Source organism: Oncorhynchus clarkii, chromosome 17, assembly GCF_045791955.1.
Source record: "Oncorhynchus clarkii lewisi isolate Uvic-CL-2024 chromosome 17, UVic_Ocla_1.0, whole genome shotgun sequence".
NCBI classification, from domain to species: Eukaryota; Metazoa; Chordata; class Actinopteri; order Salmoniformes; family Salmonidae; genus Oncorhynchus; species Oncorhynchus clarkii.
In genome coordinates, this window is record NC_092163.1 from 8,070,897 (window position 1) to 8,098,806 (window position 27,910).

Here is a 27,910-nt window from a genome sequence, read left to right on the forward strand (position 1 = left end):
TCAAACTTTGAAAGTGCAGTCGCAAAAACCATCATGTGCTATGATGAAACTGGCTCTAATGAGGACCGTCACAGGAAAGGAAGACCCAGAGTTACCTCTGCTGCAGAGGATAAGTTCCTTAGAGTTAACTGCACCTCAGATTGTAGCCCAAATAAATGCTTCACAGAGTTCAAGTAAGACACATCTCAACATCAACTGTTCAGAGGTGACTGCGTGAATCAGGCCTTCATGGTCGAATTGCTGTCAAGAAACCACTATTAAAGGACACCAATAATAAGAAGAGACTTGCTTGGGCCAAGAAACATGAGCAATGGACATCAGACCAGTGGAAATCTGTCCTTTGGTCTGATGAGTCCAAATTTGCGATTTTTGGTTCCAACCACTGTGTCTTTGTGAGATGCAGTGGAGGTGAAAGGTTGATATCTGCATGTGTGGTTCCCACTGGGAAGCATGGAGGAGGAGGTGTGATGGTGTGGGGGTCCTTTGCTGGTGTCACTGTCAGTGATGTATTTAGAATTCAAGGCACACTTAACCAGCATGGCTACCACAGCATTCTGCAGTGATACACCATCCCATCAGGTTTGAGTATTTTGTTTTTCAGCAGGACAATGACATAACACACCTCCAGTCTGTGTAAGGGCTATTTGACCAAGGAGAGTTATGGAGTGCTGCATCAGATGACCTGGCCTCCACAATCACCCGACCTCAACCCAATTGAGACGTTTTGGGATAAGTTAGACCGCAGAGTAAAAGAAAAGCAGCCAACAAGTGCTCAGCATATGTAGGAACTCCTTTAAAACTGTTGGAAAAGCATTCCTCATGAAGCTGGTTGAGAGAATGTCAAGAGTGTGCAAATCTGTCATAAAGGCAAAGGGTGGCTACTTTGAAAAATCTAGAATATTTGTTTAACACTTTTTAGGTTACTACATGATTCTATATGTGTTGTTTCATAGTTTTGATGTCTTCACTATCATTTTCTACAACGTACATTTTTTAAATAAATAATAAATAATAAATAAAGAGAAACCCAAGAATGAGTAGGTGTGTCCAAACGTTTGACTGGTACTGTCTGGTTGCTGGATACACTGTATACAGCTGATGTGTTGTGCCCTGAAAATCCACAAGCAAGGGAAAAAATGGGAGAAGGAACATGTGTAGATAGATGTGAGAAGGAAGTATAAACAGGATATATGCTGAACAAAAATATAAATGCATCATTTCTAAGATTTTACTGAGTTCACATAAGGAAATAAGGAAATATCACATGACTGGGAATACAGATATGCATCTGTTGATCACAGATACAGTACCTTTAAAAAAAATGAGGGGCATGGACCAGAAAACCTGTCATTATCTGGTGTGACCACCATGTGCAACACATCTCTTTTGCATACAGTTGATCAGGTTGTTGATTGTGGTCTGTGGAATGTTGTCCCACTCCTCTTCAATGGCTATAAGAAGTTGCTGGATATTGGTGGGACCTGGAGAACAGTGTCGTCACTTGTCGATCCAGAGCATCCCACACGTGCTCAATGGGTGACATGTCTGGTGAGTGTGCAGGCAATGGAAAAACTGGGGCATTTTCAGCTTCCAGGAATTGTGTAGAGATCCTTGTGACATGAGGCCGTGCATTATCATGCTGGAACAGGAGGTGATGGCAGCGGATGAATGGCACGACAATGGGCCTCAGGATCTCGTCACGGTATCTCTGTGCATTCAAATTGTCATTGATAAAATGTAATTGTGTTTGTTGTTTGTAGCTTATGCCTGCCCATACCATAACCCCACCGCCACCATGGGGCACTCTGTTCACAATGTTGACATCAGCAAAACGCTCACCCACAAAACGCCATACACCTGGTCTGTGCTTGTGAGGCCAGTTGAACGTATTGCCAAATTCTCTAAAAAGACAAAGAATGCAGTTTAAGTTAGAGAAATTAACATTAAATTCTGTGGCAACAGCTCTGGTGGATATTCGTGCAGTCAACATGCCAATTGCACACTCCCTCAAAACTTGAGACATCTGTGGCATTGTGTTGTGTGAGAAAACTGCACATTTTATAATGGCCTTTTATTGTCCCCAGCACAAGGTGCAACTGTGTAATGATCATGCTGTTTAATCAGCTTCTTGATATGCCTCACCTGTCAGATGGATGATTTATCTTGGCAAAGGAGAAATGCTCACTAATGAGGATGTAAACAAATTTGTTCACAACATTTGAGAAAAAATAAGCTTATTCGTGCTTATGGAACATTTCTGGGATCTTTTATTTCAGCTCATGAGACATGGGACCAACACTTTACATGTTGCGTTTATATTTTTGTTCAGTTTCATCACACCGAATATCCCCTAGAGAGTATGCCCAAATTTACATGCCAATTGACATACACAACACTTGGGTTAGGAAACAGCATGTGAACAGTCCCTCAGCACAACACTTGGGTTAGGAAACAGCATGTGAACAGTCCCTCAGCACAACACTTGGGTTAGGAAACAGCATGTGAACAGTCCCTCAGCACAACACTTGGGTTAGGAAACAGCATGTGAACAGTCCCTCAGCACAACACTTTCTTCTTTTTGCACTTTCTTCTTCTTGCATCTTTGTATCTATGCCATTGAGGCTATCTCCATTTTGAAGTAGTCCATTTTTTTTCCACAATTGGCTGATCCCTTCTGATGACTTGGTTGGACATGACTCTAACTGGGTCACCAGGAGGGATCAGCCAATAAAGTTGAAAGTCACATCCAGTTGACTACATTAAAATGGCACTGCCCATGCTAACACAGCCTTTTGTCCACTAGAGACCTCTATCCTTCTCTATGGACAGCATTTTATACAAGCTCGAATTTGAGTTGTCGGGTGCAGATCCCTGGAATACGTCCAAGAGCCCTGATTGATTGGCATGTGAGGGTGATTGACAGGCCTGAATGCCAATCAGATTGAAAGGGCTGGCCTTTTTTTAGTGGTTTACAGAAAACTAAGACCTGAGGAGAGTACATGGGGAGCTATATCTCTGCAGATGATCTGAGGAGAGTACATGGGGAGCTATGTCTCTGCAGATGATCTGAGGAGAGTACATGGGGAGCTATATCTCTGCAGATGATCTGAGGAGAGTACATGGGGAGCTATATCTCTGCAGATGATCTGAGGAGAGTACATGGGGAGCTATATCTCTACAGATGATCTGAGGAGAGTACATGGGGAGCTATATCTCTGCAGATGATCTGAGGAGAGTACATGGGGAGCTATATCTCTGCAGATGATCTGAGGAGAGTACATGGGGAGCTATATCTCTACAGATGATCTGAGGAGAGTACATGGGGAGCTATATCTCTGCAGATGATCTGTCTATGTGATCAAAATCCCTGATACAGGTCCACTCAAATGAATATGGGCGGAATAGGTGTTTTTTGCACGGGGTCAAACTTTTCAAAATTCCATATTGATACAGAAACCCTAAACAATGATTTAGATGTATTAAGAACAAGTTTATTGACATAGTCATGAAAAATGTGAAGAATTTAATTAACGGGCTATGATAAAAAACATGCCTCTGGGGTCAAAATGACCCCAGTCGGTAGTATGAGGGTTGACCATGTACATCCCAGTCAGCACGTTGTATTGGATCTGTATAAAGACCACATTGAAAATGGGCTGCATTTTGCCTCTTGAATTTTTTTTTAGGCACAAATGAAGAAATGCAACTAGCTATGTGGTCACATTTTATAATTAGATACATAAAATACAGTACATCTTTTTTTCTGACATGCTGTTGATGCGTGTTATTGTCTTAAATTCCTGACTAGGCTACTTTAAAAATGTGTCAATCAACCACAGAACTCACACTTCTTGTTTCTATGCCCTGCTACACCAGTAAGTTGACTCACTGTACAATACCTCTCCCCTTCACTCTGTAAGTACGCTACAGTATATTATATAGTTGAGTTTTTTTAAATGTTATTGTTATTATCAATGTTATTATTTTATGTTTTAGCCATAAATCACATGGTACGACTTACTGAATCATTTAACTATTTGTTTAGTTTTGACCTGTGTTTAGGTTGTTACATCAGGGCCAGTATCATGAAGTGTCTCAGAGAAGGAGTGCTGATCTAAGATCAGGTCCCACTGGTCCATATAATAATGATCTAAAAAGTTAATTAAACTGATCCTAGATGAGCACTCTTAGTCTACTCTGAGACACTTTGTAAATATGGACCCTGGACTGGTTTAATGTATCAGGTGGAGTTATTCACCAGCTATAGAGTGAGTTGTTGTTTATGTTTCTAAGACTGCAGGGTGGGAGATGCAACAATGGCCTTGAGAACAGCAGGAAGTGTGTTGGTGGTCTTTCTCTGGTCTGTAGCAGGTATGGTTTCATTCTTTACTGTTTTAGTAATGTTATCTTAATGTTATTCTGTTGTGTTCAGTGACATTGTCTGTTAGGCATTTATCTTTCACACCTCACTGAGTGATGCTTATGTGTGGTTTCCATTCACACTCAACTCAGAAACTACAGGACGGCAACAAAGTGTGGACAAACCCTACTGTCAGTGTAAGCCAATAGACTTTTGCTTAATGTAATATCCTTGTATTGTGTGACTGTGTGTTTCAGTTGTACTGGGTCAGGATGGCTGGAGTGTTACATACACCCCTCAGAGTATCTGTACCTTGAAGGGGTCAACAGTGGAGATGTCCTGCTCTTACACACATCCCAGTGGTTATATCGTCACATCAACCTTCTGGTTCACTAAAAATGATGCTGAGGGGAATCCTGTTAGTCTGAGTGATGACGCAGACTACAAAGCTCGTGTGACGTATCATAAAGATAACAAGAATGACTGCACTCTGAGAATCACAGACCTGAGAGAGAGTGACTCAGCTACGTACATGTTCAGATTTATAACAGATCAGACTGGAGGGAGATTTACTGGCAGTCCTGGAGTCACTCTGTCTGTCACAGGTACAGTGATATTCTTCTGTCAATTTAGTTCTGGAAATTGTAGTGTTTTGTCTTCAAAAAATAAATGTCATGTGACTAGAAAATATGTCAGATGACTAATGGTTGTAATGTGTTGCGATCTCCTCCAGGTCTGCAGGTGAAGGTGACTCCTTATTCAGTTGTATCAGCGTGGAAGACACTGACTTGCACCACCTGTGTTCTGACTGGTAACCCCACCTACATCTGGTACAAGAACGGACAGATAGTAACGGACAACACTTCTCCCTATTCAATCTACCCTGATGCTGCAGACAGTTACTCCTGTGCTGTAAAATCCAATGAGGATCTCCACTCTCCTGCAGTGTGTGAGTATGGATTCAACTCAGTATTCTAGTAGAACGTTTCAAGTATATCTATTCTGTCTCCTAAACAGTCCTCACAGTTATCTAACATAACTAACACAGGATTATTGCAGCTCATGATTGTATAAGTAATGTCCTCTTGTCATTGTGTTTCAGGTGTTCAGGATCAGAGCTGCAACAGAGTAACTTATATTGACAAAAGTATCTGTGCCTTGAAGGGGTCATCAGTGGACATATCCTGTACTTATTCCAGTTATCATCCGATCAAAACAACATTCTGGTTTAGAAGTGATAAGTCGGCCCCTGAGGACCTAACCAGAGACCCAGAGTATGCAGGTCGGGCCCTGGAGAGCCTTCCCTCCATCCTGAGAATCACGGATCTGAGAGAGAGCGACTCAGCTGAGTATAAATTCAGATTCAACACACAGATCTCAGGATGGGGGTACAGCTTCCCTGGAACAACTCTGTCGGTCACAGGTAAAACTACACTTACAGAACATTATGAAATACTGGTAATACTACACTTCCAGATCATTATGATATACTGGGAATACTACACTGACAGAACATTATAGAATACTGGTAATACTACACTTCCAGATCATTATGATATACTGGTAATACTACACTGACAGAACATTATAGAATACTGGTAATACTACACTTACAGAACATGATGATATACTGGTAATACTACACTGACAGAACATTATAGAATACTGGTAATACTACACTTACAGAACATGATGATATACTGGTAATACTACACGTACATAACATTATGATATACTGGTAATACTACACTTACAGAACATGATGATATACTGGTAATACTACACTTACAGAACATTATAGAATACTGGTAATACTACACTTACAGAATTGTATAATATACTGGTAGTATTACAGAACATTATGATTTACTGGTAGTACTATTTTAACATTATTCTATAGTGTAACTACTTTATCTCCAATAGCATTGGGGCGGCAGGTAGCCTAGTGGTTAGAGCATTAGACCAGTAACTGAAAGGTTGCTGGGTCGAATCCCTGCGCTGACAAGGTAAAACATCTGTTCTGGCCCTGAACAAGGCAGTTAACCTCTGTTCCCTGGTGTCATTATAAATAATAATTTGTTCTCAACTGACTTGCCTAGTAAAATAAAGGTTACATAAATACAAATGAGGTGGAAATATTGTTATTTTCTGTTTTTATTCTCTCTTCATTCAGACCTGCAGGTTTGGTGACTCCTGACACAGAGGGACAGAAGACACTGACCTGTAGCACCACCTGTAATCTGACTGACAACCCCACCTACATCTGGTACAGGAACGGACAACGTCTAGATGAGCCCACTTCCCTGCAATACTCTGTCAATAATTCTTATTCAGACAGTTACTCCTGTGCTGTAAAAAGCCATGAGGATATCCAAGCTCCTGCAGTGTGTGAGTGTGAATGCAATTAGTTCTCTACTTAACAAGCATCAATCATTTAAGGCCAACGAGAAGGGACAGATTAAATAGAAATGACAACGTCATACACTCTTATAAAATAAGGATACAGTATTTTTCCCTGGGGTACAAAAATATAAAAATACACATAATGTACCTTCAAAGGTACACATAATGATCTCACATGGTACTGTTAGGTACCTTTTAGGGTACATCTGAGGATAAAGAGTTTATTGATACATTTTTGTACCCCATATTTCAAATATAAAGGAACAATAATCGGTAATACTTTACTTTATCAAAAAATAAATATTGACCATACTAAATTATCATTGTAATTGCGCACCTATTGATGTCAGACATGCACCTAACCCGATGCTCTGTTGCTGATGACTGGGATGATTTCAGCAGCCGGATAAGACACCCTCTTTTGACTGATGACTGACATAAGGGCATGAACGTGACAGGCCTATCTGGCTGATATGATTCTGATGGTCATAATGCTTCTTGACAGTGTCATAAAGTGTATTTTCTTAGTCCAAGTGACACAGGATGGTCGTAATGCTTCCTGACAGTGTCATAACATGTTTTTTTTTATACAAGTTATCTAAAATATGATGGAAAAAAACATGACTGTAAATAATTCATTACAATAACAAAGGATTTAAGAGACAAACTCTCAAATGAAAGGAAACTTCTTGGCAGGGATTGTTTTTACATGTAATAAATGTTACTGTAGGTGCCATAACCAGCCATAAAGTAACGCAATATATGTCATAAAAGGTGTCAATATATGCATCATGACAGTGTTCTCCATATTATGACAAGTTATGTCAGCTGTTATGACATAATAAGGCATGGTTATCACTGTGTCATAGTGTTAGGACAAATCACAATGCAAGCCAGCTTTTTCAGAAATCCCGGTTGGAAGATTTCTGAAACGGATGAAAAGTTGTTAAAATCTGGGAATTTGGGGAAAGTTACTTGATTTTTTTTAGCTTACTTGCAGGCCTGATGTGGCCTGTTAACCACGAATTTCAAGCCACTGTAGTAGAGTAAAACTAGTCCTCAAAATAAGGCCTCATGAGATATGTAATGTATTGTCATGAAGAGTTTCATTTGAATAATATACGCCTAGGAACTCAGGACTGAAAATGTACGAATTCAACAACCATGTCTCCGTCACTAACAAGTAACTCTACAATTCACTCAAACTGGATAATTATATTGGAGGCATGGCTTAGTGCGTGCATGCTGTTCAGATAGTTATTTTTGGCCACCCATGAGTGGAAGTGTTGTACCAGTTTAAGTGATGTATGGTAGAGGTACAGTTTTGCCACAGACAAGGAACAAATAGCTTTGCAATGCTTTTGTACCTGTGGCGAAAGGTACAATCTGTGTTATAAACTGGGGTACAATCATGTACAGTACCAGTCAAAAGTTTGGACACACCTTCTCATTCAAGGGTTTTCTTTATCTGTACCATGTTCTACATTATAGAATAATGTGTGCAAGGCTGTCATAAAGGCAAGGGTGGTTACTTTGAAGAATCTGAAATATAAAATATATTTTGATTTGTCTAATACTGTTTTTACTACATGATTCCATGTGTTATTTCATAGTTTTGATGTCTTCACTATTATTATACAATGTAGATTAGTAAAAATAAAGAAAAACCCTACAATGAGTAGGTGTGTCCAAACTTTTGACTGGTACTGTACCTATAACCAGTGGTGGTTCGAGCTTGTATGGCACCCTGGGTGACACAAATATAAAATCATAACATTAAAAATATATAAATATAAGAAATACATACAAAAATAAGTAACAAAGACAAATGGAAACAAATTGTAGTATTTAAATACAAATAAAAAGATAATCAAATTATTACACTATTACCCTGTTGCTAACAAAAAAACACACAAATATAACTAAATTGCATAAATCCTATATCACACAAATACACAAATTGAATAACACACTTATAAAGAAGATAACCTGATTATTACACTATTGTACTTCAAACAAGAAACACACAAACTAAATGACACAACTAAGTGCATTACGAATTGCATTAGTACTGTACAAAGTTAGAGGTGCGTAACTCCGACAAGGTTAATTGACCCACAGTCCCACCCGGTGACATGATATCATTGACCCACAGTCCCACCCGGTGACATGATATCATTGACCCACAGTCCCACACGGTGACATGATATCATTGACCCACAGTCCCACACGGTGACATGATATCATTGACCCACAGTCCCACACGGTGACATGATATCATTGACCCACAGTCCCACACGGTGACATGATATCATTGACCCACAGTCCCACACGGTGACATGATATCATTGACCAACAGTCCCACACGGTGACATGATATCATTGACCCACAGTCCCACCCGGTGACATGATATCATTGACCCACAGTCCCACACGGTGACATGATATCATTGACCCACAGTCCCACACGGTGACATGATATCATTGACCCACAGTCCCACACGGTGACATGATATCATTGACCCACAGTCCCACACGGTGACATAATATCATTGACCCACAGTCCCACACGGTGACATGATATCATTGACCCACAGTCCCACACGGTGACATGATATCATTGACCCACAGTCCCACACGGTGACATGATATCATTGACCCACAGTCCCACACGGTGACATGATATCATTGACCCACAGTCCCACACGGTGACATGATATCATTGACCCACAGTCCCACACGGTGACGTGATATCATTGACCCACAGTCCCACACGGTGACATGATATCATTGACCCACAGTCCCACACGGTGACATGATATCATTGACCCACAGTCCCACACGGTGACATGATATCATTGACCCACAGTCCCACCCGGTGACATGATATCATTGACCCACAGTCCCACACGGTGACATGATATCATTGACCCACAGTCCCACACGGTGACATGATATCATTGACCCACAGTCCCACCCGGTGACATGATATCATTGACCCACAGTCCCACACGGTGACATGATATCATTGACCCACAGTCCCACACGGTGACATGATATCATTGACCCACAGTCCCACACGGTGACATGATATCATTGACCCACAGTCCCACACGGTGACATGATATCATTGACCCACAGTCCCACACGGTGACATGATATCATTGACCCACAGTCCCACACGGTGACATGATATCATTGACCCACAGTCCCACACGGTGACATGATATCATTGACCCACAGTCCCACACGGTGACATGATATCATTGACCCACAGTCCCACACGGTGACATGATATCATTGACCCACAGTCCCACACGGTGACATGATATCATTGACGTGACATGCGAATGTGGGATAGAAAACCGATCGCTCAAATGTCACTATTCCAATTATTATTTTCGTTTTTTTTGTTTTGTGCGGGTTCCCCGTGCTGCCCCCAGCAAGATGCTGCCCCAGGCGGCTGCCTTGAGGTTTTGAGGTCCATTGTGTAGAAAATAGTTTAATAAATCAAGGCTTTGATAAACAGAGGGTACACTGGTGGCACCTGCTGGTCCAAATGATTTAGAGCAGTTCAATTATTATTGTTGACGCCCCACACCCCATACAGCATATGCAGTGTAGCCTTTATGTCTTCTACCAAACCAATACCAAACTAACCTGGTGGTTGTTTGACGAAACGAAGATTTGGACGTCATTGATCATGTGCTTCTGATAAAGTGATACAGGCATCGGCACGCTGCTTCGAAATACACCGCTTTGCTATTTCTACACATGCCTCGGAGCTTTGGTATCAAACGTAACATCACCACCTATAACTAACAGTAGAAAGGAGGAGCTTACAGGGCACCACCCCAGAGACATGTGTTTGTACCCTTTTAGCAACAAATCTAAACCTTTATTTCTGAGTGTAGACATATGTCTATATTTAATTTTAAATGAACCTGTCCAACACATCTATAACATTGAGTCTCATTATGGTTTCAGGAATTGATCAGTTACATTTTGTTTCAGGTGTTGTGGGTGAGAGCTGTATGAATGTGACTTACACCCATCAGAGTATCTGTGCTTTGAAAGGGTCAACAGTGGACATATCCTGCTTTTACACACATCCCAGTTGGCATAACGTCACAGAAGTGTCCTGGTTCAACAAATGGGAGTCTGGTGTAACTAACGATCTGAGCCAGGACCCAGAGTATGCAGATCGTGTGGAATACCATCGACAAACAGACAAGGACTCCACTCTAAAAATCACAGACCTGAGGGAAAGAGACTCAACTGAGTACAAGTTCAGATTTAAAACAGTTCATGCAGAATGGGGATATACCTTCTCTGGAACAACTCTGTCTGTCACAGGTGTGTACTTTATACTCTACACTCTTAGAAAAAAAGGTGCTATGTAGAACCTAAAAAGGTTATTTGGCTGTCCTCATAGGATAACCCTTTGAAGAACAGTTTTGGGATCCATGTAGAACCCATAGGGTTCTACATGGAACTCAAAATGGTTCTACCTGAAACAGAAAAGGGTTCTACCTGGAACCAAAATAGGGTTATCCTATGGGGATAGTCGAAGAACCCTGTTTTTCTAAGACTGTATACATGAACTGATTCGTGTTTTATTTATCTGGTCCAATAACAGGAGAAAATAACCAGAGAAAATATGTCATTTACTCCTTATTCACAATCTTTCAGGTCTGCAGGTGGAGATGATTCCTGCCACAGTGACTGAGGGACAGAGAGTGACACTGGCCTGTAGGACCGTCTGTACTCTGACTGATAACCCCAACCCCTTCTACATCTGGTACAAGTTAGGCCAGCGCCTCACCGACCAAAATAACAGCCTGATCCTCAACCCAGTCAGCAGTGAGGATGCAGGCAGATACTCTTGTGCTGTAGAAGGCTTTGAGGATCTCCACTCTCCTGAAGAGACTCTCACTGTCAAATGTGAGGATTTTTATTGTATTCTTTACTAAATTACATCACTTAGGTCCTTACTGCATGTGCTTACACTCTTTCTGTCATTCAGATGGCCCAAAGAACACACTGGCATCAATCCATCTCTCTGATGAAATAGTGGAGGGCAGTTCAGTGACTCTGACCTGCATCAGTGATGCCAACCCACCTGTGGACAAATACACCTGGTACAAGAAGATTGGAGCCCACTATCAGTCTATCTCCTATGGGAACACAGAACTACAGTATGTCTTCAGTCACATCCAGTCATCTGACACTGGAGAGTACTACTGTGAGGCCTGGAATGGGATGAAGACAGGGAGGTCTGAGTCTATCAGCATCGATGTGAAATGTGAGTAAAGTACAGCTCAGTGTTGAAATGTTGGAATCAGTTTAAATGTAAATGAATCCATAAAGCATAGCACAGCCAACATTGGTTCCTTTGAATGTTTTGTGTAAGTGAATCATCTATTGGATAGTTATTTGACTGAACTCATGTTTCTTTTACACCAGATGGCCCAAAGAACACCTCAGTGTCAGTCAGTCCCTCTGGTGACATAGTGGAGGGCAGTTCAGTGACTCTGACCTGCAGCAGTGATGCCAACCCACCTGTGCAGAGTTATGCTTGGTACAAGAATGGAAGTGTCTATCAGAGTATCTTCTATGGGAACACAGAACCACAGCAGGTTTTCAGCCAAATCAAGTCATCTGACACTAGACAGTACTACTGCTGGGTCTCGAATGGAATTAGTACAGACAGGTCTCCATCTTTAGACATTGATGTTAAATGTGAGTAAAACATGAGAGTTGCTCAGTGTTTGAATGTTAGCCTGGGTAAGAAAAGGGGGGAGGGGTGGGTGTCTTTGTTAACAACAGCTGGTATGTGTTCTCTAATGTTAAGGAAGTCTTTCTCGCCTGAGTTAAAATACCCCGAGCTGCAGACCATACTATTGACCAAGAGAGTTTTCTTCTATATTTTTCGTAGCTGTCTATTTACCATCACAAACCGATGCTGACACTAAAACTGCACTCAACAAGCTGTATAGGGCCATAAGCAAACAAGAAAAAGACCATCCAGAGGTGATGTTTCTCATGGCTGGTGGTGTCCAACTAGAGGCGTCACAACTCCATGTTACCATTCCATGCCATGTTCACACACAGAAATGCATACAAGGCTCTTCCTCACCCTCCTTTAGGCAAATCTGACCATAACTCTTATACTCCTGATTCCTGCTTACAAAAAAAAACTCAAACAGGAAGTTCCAATGACGCGCTCAATACGAAAGTGGTCTGATGAAGCGGAAGCTAAGCTACAGGACTGTTTTGCTAGCACAGACTGGAATATGTTTCAGGATTAATCTGATAACATTGAGGAGTTTACCACATCAATCGCCGGTTTCATTAATAAGTGCACCAGCGACTTCATCCCTACAGTGACCGTACGTACATATCTCTACCAGAAGCCATTGATTGCAAGCAACATCCATACTGAGCTAAAGGCTAGAACTACCCCTTTCAATGAGTGGGACACTAATCCAGATGCTTATAAGAAATCCTGCTACGACCTCCAACGAGCCATCAAACAGGCAAAGCCTCAGTCCCGGATGAAGATCGAATCGTACTATGTCGGCTCTGACACTCGTCGGATGTGGCAGGGTTTGAAAACTATCACGGATTACAAAGGGAAACCCAGCCACGAGCTGCCTAGTGACGTGAACCTACCAAATGTGCTAAATACCTTCTTTGCTCACTATGAGGAAAGCAATACTGAACCATACATGAGAGAACCAGCTGTTCCGGATGACTGTGTGATCTCGCTCATAGTAACTGATGTGAGTAAGACTTTTAAGCAGGTTAACATTCTAAAGGCCGCCGGGCCGGACGGCCGTGGGGCTGAGAGCATGCACGGACCAGCTGGCAAGTGTCTTCACTGATATTTCCAACCTCTCCCTGACCCAGTTTGTAATACCTACTTGTTTCAAGCAGACCACCATAGTCCCTGTGCCCAAGAACCCCAAAATAACCAGTCTAAATTGTTATTACCCTGTAGCACTTACATCTGTAGCCATGAAATGCTTTGAAAGGCTGGTCATCACTCACATCACATCACATCCCAGACACAATGGACGCACTCCAATTCGCATACCGATCCAAAAGATCCACAGCTGACGCAATCTCTATTGCACTCCACACAGCCCTCTCCCACATGGACAAGAGGAACACCTATGTTAGAATGCTATTCATTGACTACAGCTCAGCGTTCAACACCATAGTGCCCTCCAAGCTCATCACTAAACTCAGGACCCTGTGACTGAACACCTCCCTCTGCAACTGGATTGTATACTTCCTGACGGGCCGCCCCCAGGTGGTGATGGTAGGTAGCAACACAGCCGCCATCCGCCTCAACACAGGGGCCCATCATGGGTGAGTGCTTAGTCCCCTACTGTACTCCCTGTTCATCCACGACTGCATGGCCTCACACGACTCCAACGCCATCATTAAGTTTACTGACGACACAACAGTGTTAGGCCTGATCACCAACGACGATGAGACAGCCTATAGGGAGGAGATTAGTGACTTGGCAGTGTGGTGCCAGGACAACATCCTCTCCCTCAATGTGAGCAAGACAAATAAGCTGAACGTGGACTACAGGAAATGAATTGCCAAGCACGCCCCATCCACATCGACGGGGCTGTACTGTAGTTGAGAGGGTCAAGAGCTTCAAAATTCTAGGTGTCCACATCACTGTAAGTAATTAACATGGTCCACACACCGACACAGTCTTGAAGAAGTCACGACAAATGAAAAGATTTGTCATGGACCCTCAGATCTTCCAAAGGTTCTACAGCTTCAGCATTGAGAGCATTTTGACTGGCAGCATCACTGCTTGGTATGGTAACTGCTTGGCATCCAACCGCAAGGTCCCTGCCATTCAGGACCTCTATACCGGTCAGTGAAAAATAATGGCGTTAAAAATGATCAAAGACTCTGGTCACCCAAGTGATAGAATGTTCTCATCGCTATTGCATGGCACGCTCTACCGTCTGAAGTCTGAAACCAACAGGACCCTGAATAGTTTCTACCCACATGCCATGAGACTCCTAAATACTGTAGTTAACCAAATAGCTTCCGGACTATCAGCATTGACCGTTTTTGCAGTCTTTTGACTCATCACATTCGCTGCTGCTACTGTGTATTTTCTATCCCGTTTCTTATTCAATTTAACCCTGCATACACTATATATGCTTAAGTATGTGGACACCCCTTCTAATTGCTGAATTTGGCTATTTCAGCCACATCCATTGCTGAAAGGTTTATAAAACAAACATTGGCAGTAGAATGGCCTTACTGAAGAGCTCAGTGACTTTCAACATGGCACCGTCATAGGATTCCAACAAGTCAGTTTATCAACTTTCTGACCTGCTAGAGCTGCCACGGCCAACTGTATGTGCTGTTATTGTAAAGAGGAAATGTCTAGGAGCAACAACAGCTCAGCCGCTAAGTGGTAGGCCACACAAGCTCACAGAATGGGAAATTCTTACGCTACAGCATACAATGACATTCAAAACGATTCTGCGCTTCCAACTTTGTGGCAACCGTTTGGGAAGGCCCTTTCCTGTTTCAGCATGACAATGCGCATGTGCACAAAGTTAGGTCCATACAGAAATGGTTTGTCGAGATCGGTGTAGAAGAAATTGACCGACCTGCACAGAGCCCTGACTTCAACCTCATCGAACTCCTTTGGGATGAATTGAAACGCGGACTGTGAGCCAGGCCTAATCCCCCAACATCAGTGCCCAACTTCACTAATGCTCTCGTGGCTGAATGGAAGCAAAACTCCAACATCTACTGGAAAGCCTTCCCAGAAGAGTGGAGGCCTAGGGACTATAAAGTGGAGGTGGTTCAGTGAACTACGCTTGCATAATGAGAAGCCTAACCCTTACCTGAAGCTTACAACCATTCGCTAATACCTAGCTTTTACTGCAATGGGCTAACACAGTCTTGAGACGTGTAGACAACCAGTGTTTAGCATCTGGTTGGTCATGTAAAGCACCTTTCCAAATGTGTTTCTTTTAATGTTTTGACTAGTTAATGTTTTCTGACCGGTCAATGTCATGTTATCTTTGATTCGTCTGATAACTGATGCAAGGTCTTGATTGCACTATTGTCACATGATAACCCCCTCCACACATTATCCCTTACCAGATGCCCCCAAAAGCACCTCAGTGTCAGTCAGTCCCTCTGGTGAAATAGTGGAGGGCAACTCTGTCACTCTGACCTGCAGCAGTGATGCCAACCCACCTGTGGACAAATACACCTTTTACAAGACGAATGTGACCTCACCAAAAGCATCAGGACAGAGTTACAGCATCACTAACATCAGCTCTGAGGACAGAGGAGAATATTACTGTGAGGCTGAGAATATATATGGACGTCTCAACTCTTCCCCTGTATTTGTGGACGTTCAGTGTAAGTACATCTTTAACGTTTTCCTCATACTTGTAAACTGCTAAAATTATGATACATCAAGAAACATTTTACTATACAACATCCACATCTGTCAATATGTATTTTCACAATGGGAATGTAATTATTTCTAACTGACCTGTAAAATCTGCTGGTTTACCTTATTCACTAAATCTAATCTCTTCAGAAAGCCAAGATAAGGTCTACCTACACTTGTTGTATTCGGTGCATTTGACAAATAATGTTTGATTTGATAATACTATAACCAAGATGTTAATGACTTTATATTGGACCTTTGTCAGATGACCCAAAGAACACCTCCGTGTCAGTCAGTCCCTCTGGTGAAATAGTGGAGGGCAGTTCAGTGACTCTGACCTGCAGCAGTGATGCCAACCCACCTGTGAAGCGTTATACCTGGTACAAGAAGAGTGGCCATCAGTCTGTCTCCTATGGGAACACAGAACCACAGCAAGTCTTCAACCAAATCAAGTCATCTGACACTGGAGAGTACTACTGTGAGGCCTGGAATGGGATGAAGACAGGGAGGTCTGAGTCAATCAACATCGATGTGAAATGTGAGTAAAGTTCAGATCAGTGTTGGAATGTTGGAATCAGTTTAATGAAATCAATAATTTTAACTGAATTATACTAAACAATAATCATAGCCCAAATCTCTTTATTTTAATGTTTTGTGTAACTGAGTAATCTTTTGGATAGTTCTCTGACTGAACTAATGTTTATTTTACACCAGATGGCCCAAAGAACATCTCAGTGTCAACCAATCTCTCTGGTGAAATAGTGGAGGGCAGTTCAGTGACTCTGACCTGCAGCAGTGATGCCAACCCACCTGTGGACAAATACACCTGGTACAAGAAGAACGTAACCTCACCAAAAGCATCAGGACAGAGTTACAGCATCACTAACATCATCTCTGAGGACAGAGGAGAATATTACTGTGAGGCTGAGAATAAATATGGACGACTCAACTCTTCCCCTGTATTTGTGGACGTTCAGTGTACGTACATCTTTAACGTTTTGGTCATACTTAAACTGCTTAAATAATGATGAGTCAAAAAACATTTTAATATACACATCTCTGAATATGTATTTTCACAATGTGAATGTAATTATTTCAAACGGACCTGTACGGACTGGTTTACTTTATTTGGTAAATCTAATGTTCTCAGAAAGAAAAGATAATATACAGTACAAGTCAATAGTTTGGACACACCTACTCATTCCAGGGTTTTTTATTTATTTTTACTATTTTCGACATTGTAGAATAACAGTAACGACATCAAAACTGTGAAATAACACATGGAATATTTTAGTAACCTAATTTATTTTTTTTACAAATCAAAATGTATTTTATATTTGAGATTCTTCAAAGTAGCAACCCTTTGCCTTGATGACAGCTTTGCACACTCTTGACATTCTCTCAACCAGCTTCATGAGGTATTCACCTGGAATGAATTTAAATTAATTAATAGCTGTGCCTTGTTAATTTGTGGAAATTATAATGGTCTTTTATCAGATGGCCCAAAGAACACCTCAGTGTCAGCCAGTCCCTCTGGTGAAATAGTGGAGGGCAGTTCAGTGACTCTGACCTGCAGCAGTGATGCCAACCCACCTGTGAAGCGTTATACCTGGTACAAGAAGAGTGGCCATCAGTCTGTCTCCTATGGGAACACAGAACCACAGCAAGTCTTCAACCAAATAAAGTCATCTGACACTGGAGAGTACTACTGTGAGGCCTGGAATGGGATGAAGACAGGGAGGTCTGAGTCAATCAACATCGATGTGAAATGTGAGTAAAGTACAGATCAGTGTTGGAATGTTGGAATCAGTTTAATGAATTCAATAATTTGCATTAATCCTAAACCATATCATAGCCCAAATCTCTTTATTTTACTGTTTTATGTAAGTGAATAATCTTTTGGATAGTTCTCTGACTGAACTCATGTTTCTTTTTACACCAGATGGCCCAAGGAACACTTCAGTGTCAGTCAGTCCCTCTGGTGAAATAGTGGAGGGCAGTTCAGTGACTCTGACCTGCAGCAGTGATGCCAACCCACCTGTCCAGAGTTACACCTGGTGGTACAATAAGAATGGAGGTGACAATAAGAGTATGACAGGACCACAGCATGTCTTCAACCAAATCCAGTCATCTGACACTGGAGAGTACTACTGTGAGGCCTGGAATGGGATGAAGACAGGGAGGTCTGAGTATATCGACATTGATGTGAAATGTGAGTAAAGTACAGCTCAGTGTTGGAATATTGGAGAAACTAACATCTAAAATGTATCAACCATTTGAACGACATTGGTCCTGAAGCAGAGCATAAGGCTGTTAGTCCTAGATTCACATTGGTCCTAAAGCAGAGCATAAGGCTGTTAGTCCTAGATTCACATTGGTCCTAAAGCAGAGCATAAGGCTGTTAGTCCTAGATTCACATTGGTCCTGAAGCAGAGCATAAGGCTGTTAGTCCTAGATTCACATTGGTCCTAAAGCAGAGCATAAGGCTGTTAGTCCTAGATTCACATTGGTCCTAAAGCAGAGCATAAGGCTGTTAGTCCTAGATTCACATTGGTCCTAAAGCAGAGCATAAGGCTGTTAGTCCTAGATTCACATTGGTCCTAAAGCAGAGCATAAGGCTGTTAGTCCTAGATTCACATTGGTCCTAAAGCAGAACATAAGGCTGTTAGTCCTAGATTCACATTGGTCCTAAAGCAGAGCATAAGGCTGTTAGTCCTAGATTCACATTGGTCCTGAAGCAGAGCATAAGGCTGTTAGTCCTAGATTCACGTTGGTCCTAAAGCAGAGCATAAGGCTGTTAGTCCTAGATTCACATTGGTCCTAAAGCAGAGCATAAGGCTGTTAGTCCTAGATTCACATTGGTCCTAAAGCAGAGCATAAGGCTGTTAGTCCTAGATTCACATCGGTCCTAAAGCAGAGCATAAGGCTGTTAGTCCTAGATTCACATTGGTCCTAAAGCAGAGCATAAGGCTGTTAGTCCTAGATTCACATTGGTCCTAAAGCAGAGCATAAGGCTGTTAGTCCTAGATTCACATTGGTCCTAAAGCAGAGCATAAGGCTGTTAGTCCTAGATTCACATTGGTCCTAAAGCAGAGCATAAGGCTGTTAGTCCTAGATTCACATTGGTCCTAAAGCAGAGCATAAGGCTGTTAGTCCTAGATTCACATTGGTCCTAAAGCAGAGCATAAGGCTGTTAGTCCTAGATTCACATTGGTCCTGAAGCAGAGCATAAGGCTGTTAGTCCTAGATTCACATTGGTCCTAAAGCAGAGCATAAGGCTGTTAGTCCTAGATTCACATTGGTCCTAAAGCAGAGCATAAGGCTGTTAGTCCTAGATTCACATTGGTCCTGAAGCAGAGCATAGGGCTGTTAGTCCTAGATTCACATTGGTCCTGAAGCAGAGCATAAGGCTGTTAGTCCTAGATTCACATTGGTCCTAAAGCAGAGCATAAGGCTGTTAGTCCTAGATTCACATTGGTCCTGAAGCAGAGCATAAGGCTGTTAGTCCTAGATTCACATTGGTCCTGAAGCAGAGCATAAGGCTGTTAGTCCTAGATTCACATTGGTCCTAAAGCAGAGCATAAGGCTGTTAGTCCTAGATTCACATTGGTCCTGAAGCAGAGCATAAGGCTGTTAGTCCTAGATTCACATTGGTCCTAAAGCAGAGCATAAGGCTGTTAGTCCTAGATTCACATTGGTCCTAAAGCAGAGCATAAGGCTGTTAGTCCTAGATTCACATTGGTCCTAAAGCAGAGCATAAGGCTGTTAGTCCTAGATTCACATTGGTCCTAAAGCAGAGCATAAGGCTGTTAGTCCTAGATTCACATTGGTCCTAAAGCAGAGCATAAGGCTGTTAGTCCTAGATTCACATTGGTCCTGAAGCAGAGCATAAGGCTGTTAGTCCTAGATTCACATTGGTCCTGAAGCAGAGCATAAGGCTGTTAGTCCTAGATTCACATTGGTCCTGAAGCAGAGCATAAGGCTGTTAGTCCTAGATTCACATTGGTCCTGAAGCAGAGCATAAGGCTGTTAGTCCTAGATTCACATTGGTCCTAAAGCAGAGCATAATGCTGTTAGTCCTAGATTCACATTGGTCCTAAAGCAGAGCATAAGGCTGTTAGTCCTAGATTCACATTGGTCCTAAAGCAGAGCATAATGCTGTTAGTCCTAGATTCACATTGGTCCTAAAGCAGAGCATAAGGCTGTTAGTCCTAGATTCACATTGGTCCTGAAGCAGAGCATAAGGCTGTTAGTCCTAGATTCACATTGGTCCTGAAGCAGAGCATAAGGCTGTTAGTCCTAGATTCACATTGGTCCTGAAGCAGAGCATAAGGCTGTTAGTCCTAGATTCACATTGGTCCTAAAGCAGAGCATAAGGCTGTTAGTCCTAGATTCACATTGGTCCTAAAGCAGAGCATAAGGCTGTTAGTCCTAGATTCACATTGGTCCTAAAGCAGAGCATAAGGCTGTTAGTCCTAGATTCACATTGGTCCTGAAGCAGAGCATAAGGCTGTTAGTCCTAGATTCACATTGGTCCTGAAGCAGAGCATAAGGCTGTTAGTCCTAGATTCACATTGGTCCTAAAGCAGAGCATAAGGCTGTTAGTCCTAGATTCACATTGGTCCTAAAGCAGAGCATAAGGCTGTTAGTCCTAGATTCACATTGGTCCTGAAGCATAGCATTAGGCTGTTAGTCCTAGATTCACATTGGTCCTAAAGCAGAGCATAAGGCTGTTAGTCCTAGATTCACATTGGTCCTAAAGCAGAGCATAAGGCTGTTAGTCCTAGATTCACATTGGTCCTGAAGCAGAGCATAAGGCTGTTAGTCCTAGATTCACATTGGTCCTAAAGCAGAGCATAAGGCTGTTAGTCCTAGATTCACATTGGTCCTAAAGCAGAACATAAGGCTGTTAGTCCTAGATTCACATTGGTCCTAAAGCAGAGCATAAGGCTGTTAGTCCTAGATTCACATTGGTCCTAAAGCAGAGCATAATGCTGTTAGTCCTAGATTCACATTGGTCCTAAAGCAGAGCATAAGGCTGTTAGTCCTAGATTCACATTGGTCCTAAAGCAGAGCATAAGGCTGTTAGTCCTAGATTCACATTGGTCCTAAAGCAGAGCATAAAGCAGAATAAGGCTGTTAGTCCTAGATTCACATTGGTCCTAAAGCAGAGCATAATGCTGTTAGTCCTAGATTCACATTGGTCCTAAAGCAGAGCATAAGGCTGTTAGTCCTAGATTCACATTGGTCCTAAAGCAGAACATAAGGCTGTTAGTCCTAGATTCACATTGGTCCTAAAGCAGAGCATAAGGCTGTTAGTCCTCGACTCAATCAGTGTTAATCGGCGACAGCCGACACTCACATAGCTGGTGTTTTGGCGGTGTCGGAGGTGTAACTGCATTGTAGCTTTCTAACTGGTGAGCAGCTGCTCTTGATCATTATCATGAATACCTACCCATCCCAGCTGGTCTTGATCATTATCATGAAGACCTACCCATCCCAGCTGGTCTTGATCATTATCATGAAGACATACCCATCCCAGCTGGTCTTGATCATTATCATAAAGACATACCCATCCCAGCTGGTCTTGATCATTATCATAAAGACATACCCATCCCAGCTGGTCTTGATCATTATCATAAAGACATACCCATCCCAGCTGGTCTTGATCATTATCATGAAGACCTACCCATCCCAGCTGGTCTTGATCATTATCATGAAGACATACCCATCCCACTCCCATTAGAAGTTCACAACGAGAATGGCAATATAGAAATAATGACGCTCAAATTAAAATCATGAATTAAAATAATGATAATTTCTATCAGCCTAATTGAGGTGTAGATTACATCTCACATTCCAGTGTTCCAACTTGTAAACAAAACTGCATGAGATTTCCCTTAATGGGACTCTGTGCAGCCAATGACAATGTGCTCTTGAGGTATATTGCCCGGATTTACTTGTGGATTTGACAGCTCTAATGCAGTTCCAACTACTACACCGCCAAAACAACCGCAATGCAGGTGTCGGCTATCGCAGATGTCATAGAATCTAGGCCTTAATGCATTTTTTAAAAATTATTTACTAGACGGTCCAAAGAACACCTCAGTGTCAGTCAGTCCCTCTGTTGAAATAACGGAGGGCAGTCCAGTGACTCTGACCTGCAGCAGTGATGCCAACCCACCTGTGCAGATTTACATCTGGTACAAGAAGAATGGAGCTGAAACCTCAATTAGACATTCTGGATGGAGTTACAGGATCACTAACATCAGCCCTGAGGACAGAGGAGAATACTACTGTCTGGCAGTGAATGAAGTTGGATGCAAAAGATCAAAGCTTGTTCCTCTAAATGTTTTGTGTAAGTATTGCAGATCCTCTCCATCTTGTACTCGTGTGGTTTAACAGATATATTTAAAAAACTCAAAATGAAAGTATTGTGACACAACCACTTTGGGACATTCATCTTTCTATCAGGTAAACCAAAGACCACCTCCGTGTCAGTCAGTCCCTCTGGTGAAATAGTGGAGGGCAGTTCAGTGACTCTGACCTGCAGCAGTGATGCCAACCCACTTGTGGACAAATACACCTGGTACAAGAAGAATGGAGCTTCACTGAAAGGATCTGAAAACACCTTCCTCATCACCAACATTAACTTGGAGGACAGTGGAGAATACTACTGTGAGGCTGAGAATGAATATGGAGGTCTCAACTCTTCTACAATTTATGTAGATGTTCAGTGTAAGTACACCTAACCATCTCATCTTTTGATGAGAGAATCACACATCTTTATATTTCACTCATAGAATAAACTCAGCAAAAAAAGAAACGTCCCTTTTTCAGGACTCTGAAAAATAAGATAATAAGATAATTCGTAAAAATCCAAATAACTTCACTGTAAAGGGTTTAAACACTGTTTCCCATGCCTGTTCATTTTTTTAAATTGTACCTTTATTTAACTAGGCAAGTCAGTTAAGAACAAATTCTTATGTTCTGAAGTTCCTGTTCAGGGGCAGAACGGGGCAGAACGACAGATTTCGTACCTTGTCAGCTCGGGGGTTTGAACTTGCAACCTTCCGGTTACTTCCAACAACTTCCAACACTCTAACACTCTAACCACTAGGCTACCCTGCCACCCCAATGAACCACAAACAATTAATGAACATGCACCTGTGGTATGGTCGTTAAGACACTAACGGCTTACAGACGGTAGGCAATTAAGGTCACAGTTCTGAAAACTTCTGGACACTAAAGAGGCCTTTCTACTGACTCTGAAAAACACCAAAAGAAAGATGCCCAGGGTCCCTGCTCATCTGCGTTGTCATGCCTTAGGCATGCTGCAAGGAGGCATGAGGACTGCAGATGTGGCCAGAGCAATAAATTGCGATGTCCGTACTGTGAGACGCCCAAGACAGCGCTACAGGGAGACATGACGGACAGCTGATCGTCCTCGCAGTGGCAGACCACGTGTAACAACACCTGCACAGGATCGGTACATCCGAACATCACACCTGCGGGACAGGTACAGAATGGCAATAACAACTGCCTGAGTTACACCAGGAACGCACAATCCCTCCATTAGTGCTCAGACTATACGCAATGGGCTGAGAGAGGCTGGACTGAGGGCTTGTAGGCCTGTTGTAAGGCATGTCCTCACCTCACATCACCGGCAACAACGTCGCCTGTGGGCACAAACCCACTGTCGCTGGACCAGACAGGACTGTCAAAAAGTGCTCTTCACTGATGAGTCGCGGTTTTGTGTCACCAGGGGTGATGGTCAGATTCGCTTTTATCGTCAAAGGAATCAGCGTTACACCGAGGCCTGTACTCTGGAGTGGGATTGATTTGGAGGTGGAGGGTCCGTCATGGTCTGGGGCAGTGTGTCAATGCATCATCGGACTGAGCTTGTTGTCATTGCAGGCAATCTTAACGCTGTGTGTTACAGGGAAGACATCCTCCTCCCTCATGTGGTACCCTTCCTGCAGGCTCATCCTGACATGACCCTCCAGCATGACAATGCCACCAGCCATACTGCTCGTTCTGTGCGTGATTTCCTGCAAGACCGGAATGTCAATGCTCTGCCATGGCCAGCGAAGAGCCCGGATCTCAATCCCATTGAGCACGTCTGGGACCTGTTGGATCAGAGGGTGAGGGCTAGGGTCCTTCTCCCCAGAAATGTCTGGGAATTTGCTGGTGCCTTGGTGGAAGAGTGGGGTAACATCTCACAGCAAGAACTGGCAAATCTGGTGCAGTCCATGAGGAGGAGATGCACTGCAGTACTTAATACAGCTGGTGTCCACACCAGATCCTGACTACTACTTTTGAGTTTGACCCCCCCTTTGTTCAGGGACACATTGTTCCCTTTCTGTTAGTCACATGTCTGTGGAACATGTTCAGTTTATCAATCTCAGTTGTTGAATCTTATGTTCAGACAAATAATTTTACGTTAGGTTTGCTGAAAATAAATGCAGTTGACAGTGAGCGGACGTTTCTTTTTTTGTTGAGTTTACCTCCAAGTTCCATAATTCTCCTCATGTAAAACACTGTTTTAAAACACTGTATTGGTTCATATTGTCCACCAGATGGCCCAAAGAACACCTCAGTGTCAGTCAGTCCCTCTGGTGAAATAGTGGAGGGCAGTTCAGTGACTCTGACCTGCAGCAGTGATGCCAACCCACCTGTGCAGAATTACACCTGGTACAAGAAGAATGTAACCTCACCAGTATTGTCAGGACAGAATTACAACATCACTAACATCAGCTCTAAGGACAGTGGACATTACTACTGTGAGGCCAGGAATAAAATAGCATCTGAGAACTCTACAGCTCTGAGGATCATTGTAGCAGGTAAAGGTTCATCTTCAATATGCAAAATACACAATTACATGTTTCAATCTAATCTAAATTTGGCTTATTACACTTGACTTTTGTGTTGGCTTATACGATTCCCAAGCCTTTAATGTGATTTTCTTTTCAGTTTACAACATACCATGTACTCATATCATTTATATTTTATTATAGGGAAACATACCTCAATTAAGACTGCAGCTGTAGGAATCATAATTATTGTTCTGGTTCTCATACTCTGTCTCTCTGGCTTCATGTGGTTCAGGTGAGTGAACATTTAGCTTTTTAACACTCTGATTTGTTACTAACTTCATTCATCATTAGTTAAATGAATGTCCAAAACAGGAAGAAGGCATCCAACTCCACCTCTGGCACAATAGAAACAAGAGATACAGCAGATGAGGGACAGGTGAGTCCGTTGGAATCAGAAGATGACTGTGATGACTGTGTATTCTTTGTGGAACTGTGTATTCTTTTTTCTACTCATGTTGTCTATACTCTTTCCCCATCAGGGAGACTCTACTCTCCTTTATGACAACGTCTTAGGCATGGCCATGCAGCAGAGACAGCAGTCACCGTCGAGTCAGGATGACGTTCACTACACCAGCGTCCACGTCTCTCCCTCCAAAAACCCGGAAGAGCTTTGTGCTCCATCGTGCAACTGCCTCAACCCCAGAAACAGGACAGAGATGTCCAGTACACTGCTGTGAAATTCAACCTCCCCAGTGCTGCCACTTGGTGAGCATATTCTGCATTAAGGTCATTCATATGCTGCGGCTTATTGTAGTAGATGTCATCAATAACCAAAACAGTGACCTCTAGTGATGCCATTTCCAACTTCTTAAGGATCGGCGTTCCATCAACGGGACAGTTGTAAATCATGCAGCGCATTATATCAAGATCACCGATTTTAGAGTAACAACAAATGTCGGTACATAGAAGTGTCTTTTATAGACTGAAAGCCTTCATTCTTGTTAATATAACTGCACTGTCCAATTTATAGTAGCTATTACTGTGAGAAAATGCCATGCTATTGTTTGAGGAGAGCTCCTAACAACTAAACCCTTTTTTCAACGCGATAGGTTTTATAAATTCACCTCTGAAGGTGAAATGTGTACTTACATTCTGAAATCTTGCTCTGATTTATCATCCCAAGGGTCCCAGAAATAACATGAAGTGTCATTTTGTTAGATAAAATCCTTTTTCATATCCTAAAAAGGTCCATATAGCATACAATATCGATGTATTTTATTTTATTTCCACTTGTTCAATTTGTAAAGAAAATAATCTGTGAACATCTCACCCTAAACGTTGTTTGAATGAGTCAAATCACGTTCGTAAATATTCCTCAGAGATCCTAGAAGGTAACAAGATTCTACTATTTCATTAGGGGTCTAGTATATCCTATAGGACACCATATTTGGTCACGTGGGCGGCCATCACTTGAACAACTGTACGTTTGTTAAATAAGAACCAATCAGGGTCAAAAAAAGCTAGCTAGATAGCCAATGAGCTGGGCTTTACGGGAGTATCCAAAAACCATGTATATGTTGTAAAATGTATCTTCTAACCTTGTACGACAGCATGCCTTTTAATTTTGGACAAAAATTATAAGGATAATTCAGAGTTATGATGTTATGAAAACTGGTTGTTTTGCAGATGCTGAACTTATAACATGGCTACTAATACTTGGAAAGCTAAATCAAAGTCCAAGCATTCAGATTTGACGATATTCTTTGCAGAAAAATGGAATATGAATGCGAACGTCTCCTTCACGATTTGCTCAAATGTACCTGGGGACAGGATCAGTCATAGTCCAAGTTATCCATCTGAAATTTGCACATACACTGCTGCCATCTTGTGGACTCTATCGGAATTACAACCAGAGTGATGGATTTAACAGTGACATTTCTCTTGCATTTCAAAGATGGTGGTAAAAAAAACACTGGTTGGTGTTTTCTTTGTATTTTCTTCTACCAGATCTATTATGTTATATTCTCCTACATTCAATTCACATTTCCACAAACTTCAAAGTGTTTCCTTTCAAATGGTACCAAGAATATGCATATCCTTGCTTCAGGGCCTGAGCTACAGGCAGTTAGATTTGGGTATGTCATTTAGGCGAAAATTTAAAAAAAGGGGGATATCCCATAATATTGTAAACTACCAACCCAATAATGGACAATGACGGAGGGATGTGATGATGAGTTTGAGGAACTGTTCTCAGTGCGTTCCAAATGGTACCCAATTCCTTCTTTAGTGCACTACTGAGCGCTATAGGCTCTGGTCAGAGGTAGTGCACTATAAAGGGTATAGGGTGCTGTCATTTGGGACAAAGATTTGCATAATCTCTGTTTCTCTCTCCTCAGACTCACGGCGGCACAAGCAGCTGAGGAGGACACCTCTGAGATCTACAGAACAGTCAACAAACCCAGAACCAAGACCACCTGAACACAACAAAACCAAGAACACCTGAACACAACAAGCCCCAAACCAAGAAGAACATAAAACAACAATCCCAGAACCAAGAAGACCTGAACACAACAAACTGTTTTTAAGAAATGTTTGCAAAAAACTAAACAACTGAAATATAAATTTACAGAAGTATTCAGACCTTGGTTGATGCGCCATTGGCAGCGATTACAGCCTCGAGTGTTCTTGGTTATGATGCTACAAGGTTATACATTTTTTACAGCAATACATTTTGTTTCATATGTCTGTTACGCAAATAAATTCAATTCATTTATATACACTTAATATAAGTTTGCTAGATTTAAAAAAAATATTTGTTTCATTGTTTTTTATCACAAAGTTATAGCACAATTTTGACTCAAATTTAAGGAAATA

The 27,910-nt window shown here is 42.0% G+C and overlaps 1 pseudogene; it reads left to right on the forward strand.

The window, feature by feature from the left end:
* Positions 1-4,299: 4,299 nt before the first annotated feature.
* On the forward strand, positions 4,300-27,514 carry LOC139370471 (B-cell receptor CD22-like; annotated as a pseudogene).
* Positions 27,515-27,910: the final 396 nt, after the last annotated feature.